Below are 13,239 nucleotides of genomic sequence, written 5' to 3'. Positions count from 1 at the left end.
TGACTCAAGAGACATACCCTAATGCCTAAAAAAGAAGTCACATAGGCCCCAAGGAGACAGAAAGACTTTTCTGGCAAGAGCAGAAGGAAAAAATATAGACTGGGTCAGAAGGTTGCCCTTTGTTCAGGCCAAATAAAATGGGGGGATTCAACGGGGCAGCCGTGATGGGGTGAGAGGGAGAGGAGAGACCTGAGCGCTGAGGCCGGTTCTCAGGCGCCGCCTCTGAAGTGCGAAGGCAGGTTCCCAGATTCACAACGCGTTGTTAACAACACTCGTGAGTCAGCGTGGCCTCGGGTCCACCACTTCAGCTTCTCCCAAGCCCTCCACTTTGCGGCAGCCCCTTCTGGAAGCAGGACTTCCTGTCACTTTACAAAGGGCCTCTGTGGGCAGTTCCCCGCTGCCTCTTCCTGAGCAGAGCGGGGCACTTTCCGAGGCTGTCCCCTCCCTCAAAGTCTGACTGAGCTCACTGCCCTGCTGAACCCTCCAGAGGGACTGCGGCCCCGGTTGAAGGGGCGAAAAGCACCCCCTGAAAACTGGAGGCAGCGAGAGAGAACAATGCCAAAGAGCATGGCACTCCCGGATAAATCTAGAAGGTCTCTGAGATCTGCATCTACGATTCTTCACAAGACACACTGGTGTGACCGCTCCACGGCCGTCACCTCAGGCCAGAAACGTACGAGGCCTAACGTTGACACTGCTTGTCTGTAAAATGGAACCCAATCTGCGTTAGGGGCTCTGGGACTCAGATGGCACCTGTCGGGACCTGGCACGGCCTGTAGTGTGGGGCCTTCAGCAGGTGGGGGCTGCCAGGGTGATGGAGATTTCAGGCCAGCCTCGGTCAAGTAAGCCTGACGCGATCGATCACTGAGGCAGCGACCTTTGGTGGGCGGGAGGTGTGGGGGGGGGATGGACACGTGACCACCTCCAACACAGGGAATGCCAAGTACTCGGACAGAATTCTACGCAAAGCGCGAGGACAACAGGCAGGAGGTCCAGAAAGGGTGCGCAGGGCTGACACCTCCGTGGGAACTCATCAGCCAAGAAGCAGGGAAAGGCACCCCAAGTGGAGGAGCTATAAACCAGCACGGCACAGGGTCCCGCAGGTCCTAGAGGCAAGCCCTGAGCAGCGGCTGTGGCTTTTCAGGAGAGGAGAGAGATGATTCACAAAGGGCAGGGTGCCCGTGGGCACACAGTCTGGTTGCCAGCCTGAGTCACTCATGAGAGTTCTGCTGTCTACCTACCGGTGATAACAAGGAGCACTTCCGGATACGCCGCCCACCGCCAGCAGGCTAGGAAACCACCACCCAGACCTCACACGCATGACAGCTCTCAGGAGACAAACTGCTCAAAGACTTCTCAAGCAGCACTGTGAATGTGTGCCTTTGAAGTTAAAAAGTCACACAAACCACAAAGGGAGTTGGTTTTTCAGTATTCTGTGAGGAATCTATGCACTCAACTGTGGTGACCCTTTCTTAAGAAACGATTCCACTTGATTTGAATGTGCAGGCTGAGGCCCAAGTCTTCCATTCTGGAGAAGGACACAGGGCCAGTTTGGACCTGGTAGGACAAACTGACGACTGAGTCCTAATTTGACAGTGATTTTATTTATTAAAAAGTTCATGTAACATGAAGGACTGTCCAAAATTTGAAAAAAATGAATAGGGAACCCACTTATCAAGCAACAAACTGAAACCAATGGGCTAAAACCAAGCATTATATTAATAGCAAACATTTCCCTTAAACGGGGAGAGTGGAGAGAGAACAGGGTTTGAACGAGCTGTGATAGCTGCAAGTTTTAACTTCTAAGCCTCATTCTTCTTATCTATAAAATGGGGATAAACACGGTTGCCCTACTTCATGGGGAAGTTACGAGAAATTTAAATGACACATTATATGTGAATGTCTGAAAACACTGGGCACTCAGCAAACATTCGTCTCTGCCTGCTTGTCCCCAGCACTAGTCCAGTCTCGTTGGCCACGACACCCCTACACAGGGTGCCTGTCACCTAGGCAAACAGAACTTTCATGCCCACTCCTCAGCTGTGCCACTGAAAACTCCAGCAACACAAAGTAAACAACTGCAATGTTAAGCCTCCTACATATCTTTTTAATGATGCTACCTGCCTAATAAACATTTCCAGTTACCAGATTCCAAAGGAGAAAAATAAATGACATTTCCATTTATGATAAAATGCCCAACTACCATATAGAAGTATTATCTGAGTAGGATGAAGAAAATGACTTGGTTACTATCTTGATTTCAATGATAATACCCAACACACACACACACACAGAAACACACACACACACACAGAGTGAGAGAGAGAGAGAGAGAGACAGAGAGAGGACGAGAGAGACAGACAGACACTATTCATATTTGTCAATTTGGCTGGCTCAAGAAATAACCTCTGTCCAAATTTTTTAAATATTTTCAATAAAATATGTAACTTATTCTGTAAAACTCAGTAAAATATTAAGTCAAAACAATTTTATGTATATTTACCCCAATATTCTAAAAACATTTACTTTCCGAGGGCCAGAAACCCTGCTAAGAGTTGGGGGAGGGAATAAAATAAATCCATCAGAAGACGGCCCTGCAGTGCAGGAGCGCACAGTACAGCAGCAGGAAAGGTAAGTCAAGGTCACACCTGGTTAAGCTGGGGGGTGGGGAGAACAGCTGTTTGGAAGAGGAAGGGAGGGGCTGGCTGCCTGCAGCCCAGGGACCGTGAGCTGTGAGCTGGGCGTACTCTGTCAAGGTTCAGGTGGCTCTGAGAAGCTGGACAGACAGACAGAACACAAGCCCAAAGCCCCAGGGTGCACAGATCGCTTCAGAGCAGCATTCTTAGGCCTAAAACACCAAACACTGTAGCTTAGTTAAGAATCTATGTTTATGAGCGGGTGATTGCCCAGAAACAAGTCTGGAAGGCATGTACCAAACCGTGTGAATCCCTTCATTCAACAAAATGTAAAGAGAGTTTAAGACGTGCCAGGCCTGGGCGAGGCTTGGGGCACGGCGTGAACGAGAGTGGGAAAGGCCCTGCTGACAGTCCAGGGTCCAGAGGACTTAATGCCAGGCCACTTCCCTACTGGTCTAGGACCAGTAAGGAACAGAGCGGCAGGTGGGGTGAGGGCTGGGGAAAAACAGGAAGCCAGGTGGGAGACAGGCTCTAAGGTGGACAGGATGGTGGTCAGAGAAGGTTTTCCTCAGGAGGAGACAGCTGAGCAAATACTTGAACAAAAGTCAACATTTAGTCCCCTCCTCTGGATAGTGGAATAGGTGAGTTTGGGGTTTTTCTTTTTGCAATATCTGTATTTTTTAATTTTTCTACTCTAAGAATATATAGTTGGGTTACTTTTGAAAATCCAAACAAAACTAAGGTACCACGTGGGCACCTTCTGTAATTTCCATAAGCATGAAATTCAAGCTTTTCAGATAAAGGAATCCAGGTCCCTTGTCTTCTAGTCACAGATAACAGGTCTGCCCATCACTTCCTTCCACTCGGTCCCAGCGCCCACATACCCTCAAGCCCGGCATGCAAAGCAGGCATTGCCTTCATGGCCGTGTGCGCTCCAGCAGGGCCCAGGGCTCCATGATACACACACCAGTTTCCTAGGTGACCCCTTCTTCCCATGACTCTTAACACCAGCCACATGCTGACGCCTCCCAGCTTTACTCCTCCAGCACAGACCTGTCCCCAGACTCCGACTCCCGTACTGCCCAGCCACTGGCTCAGCATCCTGAGTGTCTGAGAGCCTCTCAGACGGACACGCTGCCCAAAAGCCACCTCTTGCCACCCACCCCCCAGAAGGGCTGCCACCCCAGGCTTTCTCATTTAGTAAACAGCTCCATCACCTGCACTGCTGCTCAGGACACTGCCCCGCGCCACCCCTGACTCGCTCCTTCCCTCCCACCCACAGCCTATCAGCTGCACCTTGAAACAGAGCCGGAATGTGGTCCCTTCGCACCACCTCTGCCTCAGCTACCCTGAATCAAGCCACCAAACTCAACAGCTGCCAACAGCTTCCTGTCACACTCATCTACACTCCCTTCCTTCCCTGACCTACAAGACCCCGTGCCATCCCAGGTTCCAGCTGCAATCTCAGCTCCTTCTGATCCCCACTCCTGATTCCTCCAGCTACGGGGAGCTTCCTGTGGGTCTCCAAACACAGCAGGCTCAGGCCCAGCTTTGCCCTGGCTGCCCTTCTGCCAGGAACAGCCTTCCTCTGCAGGCGGGGCTGCCTCACACCGTCACACAGCTGCTTCCAGGTCACCTGCTTCTTGAGAAAGCCTCCCTAATCCAGACCCATTCCCGACACTTCAGCCCCTAACTCCGCTTCATTTTCTTGATAAGACTCAGCCCCACATGCCAAATTATATGAACTGTCTCTTTCCACTCACAAGAACGCAAGCTCCTGAAGAACAAGCATTTTGTCTTGTTCGCCCTGTATCCTTAGCATTGGTGCATAACAGGCGTGCAATAAACATGTCTGGAATCGATGAGTCATGGAATGTGGGAGACTCTGGCATAAACACGCAGTATGATAGAACAGACTTCCGTTTTCAGCAGCAAGGCTAACCAGCTATTTGAATGAATCTCCTGCTGCAAAATTTTAAAAGCTAAATAAAATAACTGCATCACTAAGCTGGCAAGAAATAAAGGCAAATTTAAAGAAACCCTAGAATATAAGTCGATAAATCAGTTGAAGTAACAGAGAGACAAAGAAAGAAAATATGAAGAAAAAATTCAACAGATTTGGAGGAAATAATGGTGTCTGACTTACATCTACTGGAGTTCCAGAAGGAGATAACATTAAGAATGGGAAAGAAGCAATATCTAAAGATAATTTTTCAGAATGCTAAAAGACACTAAACCACAGATCAAAGAAGCCTAGTGAATTCAAACAAGAGTTTAAAAAGTAAGAAGAAAGCCAGCCACAGCACCACAAATTAAAGTAAAACTGAAAACTCAAAGTTACAGAACAGATTATAAAAGCAGCCAGAGAGAAAAGATCGCAAAGAATGCCAATTGGACTAAGAGCAACAGTGGAAGCCAGAAGACACTGGAATAACACTATATTCTACATGCTGAGCAATAATAACTGTCAACTAAGAATACTATACCCAGCAAAACTGGTTTTTAAGAATGAAGAACTAGACATTTTCAGACAGATAAACTATGTACCACAAAAAAAAACCCTCACAGAAAAGGAAATTCTAAAGACTATACTTCAGGCAAAAAGAAATGATCTCAGACAGAAAGCTCAAAGCACAAGAAAGAATAGTCAGTGAATACACTGGTAAATATATGGACAAATCTAAATAGCACTGGTTGTATGAAACACGGTATCTAATTTGTGAATTAAAAAATTCAGAAAAGAAATACTAGACAAGTTGGAAGGGGGTGTGGAGTTAAAATGTTTCAATCCTTCCATTAGTCAAAAGAAAAGTAAAAACATTACTTTCGATTTTGTTAAGTGTGTTAAAATATCTAGGTTAGCCACTAAAGGACTAGACAGAAAATTTAATTTCTAAACTAAGAGAAAAAAAAATGCATTGGAGGGGGTGGGGACAGGACTCAAAACAAAAGAAGGTGAAGAAAAAGAAAAACACCCCAGAAAAAATTATAGCAAAAGGAAGGCGCAGGAGACAAGAAAACGCTGCATCTATTCGTTACCATTTCTATTTAAATTGTACTGGAGGTACTAGCCAATGTAATAAAAAACACAGTAAAAGGTATAAGAACTAGAAAAGAGGAAAGAAAACATTACTTGTAGATGATATGGTTTTAGCAAGGTTGATGGATCCTGGAATGCCATCTTTGAGAATGGCAGCTCTCAGCTACGATGTAAGAGCTACCTATAGCGCTGGGGGCTCCATGCATTTGGTGTCATTTAACGTGAGGGAAATGCCATTGTACTCCTCCTTTGACGGATGAGGAAACTGAGGCTCGGAGAGGTTAAACATCTTGCCCAAAGCCACCTGGCAGGTAAAGGTTAGTTTTGAAATTAAGTCCATCTGTCCCCAAAGCTTAACCACTATGCCTGCCACAGAGTGAGAGGCAAATGATGAGGACACGGCCTAATAAGCACCCTCTGTACTCTCAGAGCAAGGATGACCGTGGGATTACAAGCACACTGGAGTATAAGGAGAAGGGGAGATGAACCTGCAGAAAGCCAGGGAGGCGCCTGCAGTGACATCTGAGGCGTGCAGGGGACGGCTCAGAGGGGGTGCAGCTCTGGAGAAAGCAAGAACAGCATTTCCTAAGGCAAAACGGTATGAAGAATCAAGAACATGGTAAAAAAAAAAGGGGGGGGGAGGGGAGTGGGCGGGGAGTAGCTGAATCTGAGGAAGCAAAAGAGGTGCCACCAGGCTGGGTACCTTGAACACCACATGAGGAATTTGGGCTTATCCAGAGGAGATGAGGGATCTGATTAAAAGCCTGAGAAGGAAAGCGCCCTGGGACGGAGAGTGGAGAACAGACCATCGAGCCTGTAAACCTGGGCCACCCCACACACCAGCCAGCAGCTGCTACACACTTGAAATGCAGCTAGTGCTACTGAGGAATTGCTTTTTTAAATGTTATTTACTTTTATTTTCATGTAAGTAGCCACACGTGGTTAGTGGCTACCATATTGGACAGTGCAGCTCTAGAAGTTAGAGACTGGAGAAAGAGAAATGGAGTAATACTTGAGAAAGAACACACACAGTGACCGATTACGCCAAGGAATGGAGGAGTGGGGAGAGGAAACAGAGATTAAAAATTCCTAATTCTGAAAGCAAGGTAGGTAGTAATGCCACGAAGAGAAACAGAAAATTCAGAACTGGTTTAGGATGGGAAATAACTGGTTTGGGCCTGATAAATGAGAGGCCCCGGAAGCGCAGCCACACATTATCTACTGCAGTCCAGACGTACCAAGCTCCCAAATACGGCATATTCGCTCTGACCTCCTTGCCTTTGTACATACTGATCCCTCTGCCTCTCTTGTCACACCCCTGTCATGAAAACACACCCTCAAACTGTGACGTTTTCCGCAGCTTCCCCCATTCTTCACAGCAGAATAAGGTCCAGAGAGCTCTGGAATGAGACTCAAGGCCGTGGCACGTAGAAGTCTCTCTGCCCTTCTGGACTGTGAGCTCCGCAGGGGCCAGAACTCCACCTCAACCACCATGGACCCCAGGGCCCAGTGCAGCGCCTGACGCAGATGGAGTAGACAAGAGAGAACTCTAAGAAAAATCTCTCCGAGAAGGAAAAACATCAATGCTCTTCGTGCCTGAGGTAACTCATTGTACATCTAAGCCAAGTGGCACTGACTTGGTTTAGAAATCGAATTGAAAAAATGAATGCATGTATGCACAAATAAACAATGGATCCAGCCAGCCAGCATCCAGGAGGGCTGCCCCTGCAGGCAGTGACCTAATGGAGGGTTGGAAAGAAGTACGGGGCTCACTCACGCGCCTGCGCGCTGATCAGTGAAAGCAGTGGGGTGCTGGGATGAAGACAGTTTGCAGAAGCCTTGCTCCGGGATTTCTCATCGTTATGATTTCTACCACCCCAAATGCAAACTCTTCAACCGTAGCAGTGCACTCGATGCACCTAAGAACGAGTGCAATGCTTTCGAGTTCAACATTAACTACGCAGAGCTTTCTCCCCCCAGAGTGGACCCATGCTGTCTGCGTGGCCTCACGGTCTCGCTGTGTAACCTTCTCCCTGTGCAATAAATGTCGGGTCAGGTCTGACCAGTGCACCTGAGCTGAATACCTCGAAGATGGTAAATTAACAGGGTCATCAACATTTGGTCTTCAGTTCACTGCGCCCTGCGCTGGTTTTTCTCTATGTGTCAGTTCATACTGGGAAAGAACCATAAAGAGATCACTTCATTGTCCCCAAATTATCCTGTGCTTTATTATAATTTTGCTAAACTTGCAGCACCAATACACGTTAGGAACTTGAGAATCAAAGAGAGAATTCTAAACTGAGAAGGTCAACGTTTAGCCTGTCAATTACATCAACATCTTGTCAAGTAAGCATTTTCCAGCAAAATCGTTCTCCCCTGATCTCCCTCAAGGTCTCTGCTGCAGAACAAACCCTGACGGGAAACAAGACTGAATATGAAATGCAGGCTTCACATTAACAGGAAGAAAATTTAAGCCCCGTACTATTGCAATGGCCATTGACACAATTTCAAATTGAGAATACTTCCTGTTAGACTCTTTAAGTTATCCAAAAATAGACCAATATACTTTGTGAATCCACATCAAAATTCATGTCTTATGATTCACATATGACTGAGTGTAATGTGAAAAAAAATTAGGCCATATTCTCAGGGCTGGAGAAAACGTTAAATATAGACACCTAGTCTGTCAGTTGGTACCAAGGCAGAAGCGTGCGACGCAAACGGACTTAGACCAGCCCGGAGACAGACTGTAGTGCCTTCTAAAGCCACCTGTACAGGAAGGGGACCACAACTCACTCATTCATCATGCACTCACTCATTCAAACCAATGGCCCAGGTTTTCCATTGTTACCATCTCTCCATCCTCGTGCACACACTGCTCTTTACCTGGCTCTAGGGCCCAGAATCTACCTGGGATACTGGGAGGCGTTTCTTCAAAGCCAAAGGAGGTTCTAAGGCCACCACTAGAGGCTGGTCTGGAGAAGAGCCCTGAGCAGAGATGGAAGTGAGGAGGCCCACAGGACACCAATTCTCAGAGCCCTCTCACCCCTCCTCAGGCTGCGGCAAAGCCAGCACCAGAGCCCGCTCACATCTCTAAATTTCATAGGCATACCAGCAGTTATAATATTGTGGGCAGAAGCCAGGGGCAAGTGGGAATATCAAATATTACTAACTGGTACAATGATATATATTAATATATTAAAGGGAACCAAAGTCTTGCCACCCTCAAATTGCCTTTTTGGGATACTGATTCTAAGCTGTTTATTAAGAAACAGACTCAGAAAGAACCTTTGGCCCTCCCCCCTTTCCTGCCCAAGAGATTCAGACAGAGAAACCTGCTTCAGGAAGGTCTTAGGATGCCGCCTGTGTGATTTGAATTAAGTGTGATAAGTAGCAGGGCTTCAGGAAGGGCCCGTTAGCTAGATGGCCCCACGTCCCACGTTTCTGGGCGGCCCTGCAAGATTTACCTGCCAGGCGTGTTCCTGCCATGTTTGTTCCCTTCTTCCTCAATTACCTATAAACCATCCGTTCTCACTTTTGAAATCTATACCCTGTCCCCCCTTCTTTTCTCCCTTGTCCAAAAAATGTCATACATGCCCAGTGTTGCTTCATTGTCTTTGGAATTTTCATGTTTATGTGAATTCCCCATTGGCACGTATTAAAACTTCTGATTTTCTGCTGTTAATCTGTTTCTCTTAATCTGGTTATTAGCCCAGCTGGAAGAACTCCTAAGATGGGAGGAAACGTATTGATTTTTTCAGCCCCCACCATATACATAAAAAGGCCAATTACACATTAAGAAAGGAATTCAGTAAAAATAGTCCATAGTTAACATGTACTGAAAATATAACAGTAAGGACAGAACTGGGGGACAAAGGTAACTAAATGCTGGGAGCAGTGAACCTTCCCCACTCCCTGACAAGGGCTCCTCACATTCTTTAGCCCCAGATGTGGTCCTGTGGCTCTCCAACTGAAAGCAGCAGCTTCTCCAAGGATGGTGACAGCGGTGGCCACCACACACCAGGAGAGAAAGCACACAGCTCAGACCTATTGCATAGAAACACTGCTCATCTCCTACTTCATTCTCAGGTTTTAGAAATTCAAACAGGTATAAACTTACTGACCCCAAGTTCAAGTACAATTCAAATGTTGATGAAAAAGCCTGTTTTCCTACAGTACATTTGTTTCAGAAATTCAAGGCATACGTACTCTAAGTAGTCAAAAACTACGCACAAGTGCTGCTCCATGAAACGCCCCCATGGCATCTGCAGGTGACATTTCAAGGACACACCGTGGGGGCCACACCAGATCTAAAAACACTCACTCCCTAGTCTCAGCAGGCCTCGATGTGCATCTAATTCCCACACCTGAATTCCAGAAAGATTCAAATCCCATTTCTAGGAGAGACTATTTTTAATTGATTCTGGAAAGTTGCAGATAAATTCCTTTATTTATAAATTTAAATCATCTCCCCTGTTATCTGCATCATAATGTATTGTTTTATAGCCTATCTTTTCCAAAGTCTACCCTTGGAGTTTCTTTCACATCCTGAAGAATCGTCTTCAGAAGATTTGAGAATTTTTTGAAGAATTGAGTATTTTTGTCCATTTTATTAGTTGTGGTTTTATTAAGTTTGGATTTCTCATCTAGCAGATAATCATATAATGAGGTTCACTTATAAAAATAACAATTGAGTAAGACCTAGTTTAGGGGAGAAGCGAGAAATACCTTGTAAAATAGAGAAATTCTTAATTTTAAGAAAAATCTCTCTCAGAGGGAGAAATGTCAGTGCTTCAGGTAATTCGATGTACACTTATGCCACTTAAGGAAATTATTAGCTCAGTATTTGAACATGAAACAAATGAAAATGGACTCATCAGAAGAAAAAAAGCCATTCTTAAATCCTATTAATCTTGAAATACTATGCAGAGAAAGCAGATAAAGGAAAAGCCAGTGGCCCAGAAGTCAGGAGACCTGGGTTCTAGACTCTCTCAGCTCCCAGGAAGCTGTGCGACCTTGGAAAGTCAATGAGGCATTTCACCTCTTGGTCTTAATTCTTTTGTTTAAAAAAAAGGGGGGGGGGTGACTATATGGGCTCCAAGAGCCATCACAACTCTAAATATCACGTCCCCACCTTTTTAATTATGCCACCAAATGAATAATAGAATTAGAATTATGTAGCTGGGGAAAACAGTTAAAAACTAAGAAGGCATAAAAAGAAAGTGGGGAAAGGGAGACTTACTCTTACCACTGGCATAAATCTCAAACCTGGAAGACACGCTTTGGTTTGAAGTTATAATGCCTCTTTATTATGTTTATAAATGCAGCATTTAAAGTTCATCTAGAATTCAGTAAGATGGTGCATTATGAAGAAGAAAGGATTTAAGGAGATACACAGAATTACAAGAGCAAGGGCAAAACTGATGGACCTGACTAAGGTCTGAGAGAAATATTATATATTTGGGGCATTTCTGGACAACAGAAAATATATAACCCTAAAGTGTTAGAAATACAGAAATCGCACTTAGGTAACAACCTAACAAGAAAATATGCTTCTCTCTGTGGCTCAGACGTCCGGCACGGCACTTTCTGGAGAACAGAAAGATGACACTGCCCTTCTAATATTCACAGCAATAGGTAATACAATAAATATGTTCACTTAGTGATGGGTCACTCAAGTATCAGGATTTAAAAAAAAAGAAAAAACCTTCTAATTCGAATGACGGTACTGCAGAAATAAAGGGGAGGGGAAAGGGATGGCAATTTTTCAATTCCAGAATACGACTTGCAAGGTAAGAAACAAATACGCAGGTAAGGCTGCTCAGTTATTGAAACAGTAAAACTTTCACATTTTGCCATCTAATACAAATGAAAACAAAGTGTCTAGTGACAGCAGTTAGATGGGGACGAAGGCCCAGGGTCCCGCTGAGAAGAGAAATAGGATCTGGCTGAGAAGAGGGACAGGGCTTGGAGCAGACCCAGCTAATTCGGCTTGAGGTCTGGAGGAGCCGGTCGGGGGACAGCAGTGACAGTCAACTGGAAAAGCTAATTTGTTCATTTTCTCTCACGAGTCCCATTTATGTGTTTGTAGATTAGATTTGGCTGCTAAGAAAGGAAGTGGCAGGCAGCATGTTATAACCATAATGCCTGAAAATAGGAAAAAAAGCCAACCCTCTAGTAACAGTTAACTCGAGTAACTCATTTAGCTACTACCCAGTAAGAAAAAGAGACAGCTAGAAACATGTAAGCCAGTCTACAACATGCCGAAGTTTCTAATTTATTCCATCTATTTTGAAGTGAAGCACACACATATGTTCTGAAACCAGAGTAAAAATTATAAAGCACAATCCTTGATTCATTTAGGCCAAAATCTATACAGCAAGAAAATCGAACACTTACTCTGGCATTTTCTCAAAGCATTTAGATAAAACACTCCACACTGGTTAATAATGAACTGCCTAAACATTTCCTTCGAGAAGCTCTAAAACTAGGTGTGCTGAAAAGGTGAGACTGACATTAAAGCAATCACTCAGGAAAAAAACAAAATCAATGAAAATTCTACTTTCAAAAAGGTCTGCCTTAAAGGAAATGTACAGCCTAAATCGAACACTCACGTTTTTCTGTCAAACGCCAGCTTCGCTGCCTAACTTTGCAGGTCCGCTTCCGTACCTGCCTCCTCCCAGCCCGGCTGGTATGTCTGACCTCCGGCTCCCAGCAGAATTCTCCCTGCAGATTTCATCATTTCCTGTTGGCTGCTGACTCCTTGCAGCCGAGATAAGGCCAGTCTCCTTCACTGCTGCGTTCATCCTCCAGGCACCAGGTTCTCAGAGCGCTGCCCAGGCAGGGCCTTCTGGGGCCATCACAGAGCTTTTTTTTTCAGAAAGTGGTCAAATGGAAATCTCAGTATTCCGTGGAAAATCAGAGAGACAAGCTCTGAGAATAAAAGTCTATCACCCCCAAAATCAACCTATAATATATACACTAACTTCCACCATATGTCAGAGTCTTAGAATCTCTTCTTGTTTGTGGGAGAAAAAAGACGTGCTCTGTATCTAAGGAGCCAGGCTTGACAGGAGTTAACGTGACAGGGACTTACTTGCATGAGATAATCTAACACAGTCCCTACGTCTACGTGTGGAACTCAGCTTCTCTCTGCCTCCACACACCACGGCCAAGCGGTCTGTTAGTGGGAGGTGCAGGGGAAGCAGGCTCGCTGCCGAGACAGGCAGGCAGGGGACCCGGGCTCTGCAGCACCACCACCGCCTCAGAACTGCACCACTCAAATACGCCCAGAGTAAAAACCAAACACAAAACACCTTACCTCCCGGAGTTTTACAAAAAATTGAAAGTGAAGGAAGAAAAATATAATGTAATTTTAGGCAAGGAGGAAGCGATCCTATTATCTCCTCACTTACAGTGTATGTGCTCACAATACACACTGCGTACTTCCCTTCAGATAACATCCAGAGGAGGCAAAATTCATCTATGCGGCCCGAAGCTGGGACGAGTAGGAAGGCTCCCGGAGCACTTCCAGGCGGTGCAGGGCTGTGCTGCGTTTGCAAA

General features: G+C 45.6%; 1 protein-coding gene across 18 annotated transcripts in view; it reads right to left on the bottom strand.

Annotated features, from left to right (window-relative positions):
• Positions 1-13,239, bottom strand: part of PACSIN2 (protein kinase C and casein kinase substrate in neurons 2) — a 111,821-nt gene that overhangs the window by 56,516 nt on the left and 42,066 nt on the right. Inside the window, exon 1 of one of the 18 annotated variants that reach the window (XM_081059120.1) lies at positions 12,291-12,963. The exons of 16 other annotated variants lie outside the window; for them this stretch is intronic. The gene's annotated coding sequence lies outside the window, so the exon portion shown is untranslated. Of the gene's footprint in view, positions 1-12,290; positions 12,964-13,239 lie in introns of those variants that run through there. One more of the 18 variants, XM_081059128.1, reaches the window with a different exon arrangement.

The sequence above is a fragment of the Rhinolophus hipposideros genome (assembly GCF_964194185.1).
Source record: "Rhinolophus hipposideros genome assembly, chromosome: 9".
Taxonomy (NCBI): domain Eukaryota; kingdom Metazoa; phylum Chordata; class Mammalia; order Chiroptera; family Rhinolophidae; genus Rhinolophus; species Rhinolophus hipposideros.
This window is presented reverse-complemented; position numbering and strand designations above follow the sequence as displayed.